Source organism: Myodes glareolus, chromosome 19 (genome assembly GCF_982192425.1).
Source record: "Myodes glareolus chromosome 19, mMyoGla1.1, whole genome shotgun sequence".
In the NCBI taxonomy this organism is placed as follows: Eukaryota; Metazoa; Chordata; class Mammalia; order Rodentia; family Cricetidae; genus Myodes; species Myodes glareolus.
Window position 1 is genome coordinate 62638152 of NC_142044.1, and position 1181 is coordinate 62639332.

Consider the following 1181-nt stretch of genomic DNA (forward strand, 5'->3'; position numbering starts at 1 on the left):
CCCCACCCTCAGCAAGCCTCTTCTTGTCATCGGCAGAGAGACTGTCCAGCAGCCACCCACAGGCTGAGGAGTTTCCTCCTTAGGGACCTTCACTCAGCTAAAGCCAGACGTTTGACGATGCTGCAGAGAGAATTTCGAGAGGCAGACTGGACCAGAGGGGGTGGGTTTATTAAGTCTCTAGAGGAATAAAATCTGGGGATGGGAGAGAAGGATACAAGCGTTCTGCCGGCCTGAGAGAGTAGATACCAACAAGGGTCCCTCTTTTTTCTCGTGTCTCTTAATCTCCTGTCTTTTTAACATTGCTTCTCCTCGCCCAGGAGTGGGACGGGCAGAGGTGCCGAGGACCAGGAGGGCATGTGAGAGCAGGTGGCTCGCCAGAGCGGCACCCATGGTGAGAGTACCTCACAGCCTGCTGCGGTATGGTAGCTCAGGACTCCGAAGATGGACCGACCCTGGCTTCAGATCTCAGCAACGCCACTAGCCAGGCACGGCCTTGGCCAAATTAGCTGACTTGACGTCTTCGGACTTCAGTCCTTCATTTTAAAATGCTTACGAGTGGCTCATGGGGTGAAAGTGCTTCCTCTCCAAGCCTGATGCCTGAAACCCCATGTAAAATCGGGGTCAGTGGCACACGTGTGTAATCCCAGCACTCCTACAGGATGTGGGGGTGTGGGGCAGAGATCGGAGACTCACCAGGGAAGCCTGGACCCAGTTAGCCTAAAACGCCAAGGACAGCAGAAACAACAGACCCTTCCTCAGTAAGGGGGAAGAGAGAACCAGCTCTCAAAAGATGTCTTCTGACCTACTCTCTCTCTCTCTCAAAAATAAAATAAAATAAAATAAAATAGGCACATGCCACTATGCCAAGTCTACCACCCAGGGTGGCTGTGTAAATCAATGACCGAAAACAGGTTGTATTCTTAGAATAGACCAAGCATCTGTGACGCTCAGAATCGATCATTTTCTCTTAAGAATTTTAAAAAAAATTTTTTTTTATTAAAAAATTGTATTTTGCCAGATGTGGTGATGTATATCTTTAATGCCAGCACTCAGGAGGCAGAGCGGTCAGATCTCTACAACTCTGAAGTAAGCCTGATCCACATAGAGTTCCAGGGTATATATAGAGAGACTTTATCTGCCGGGCAGTAGTGGTAGCACGTGCCTTTAATCTCAGCATTCGG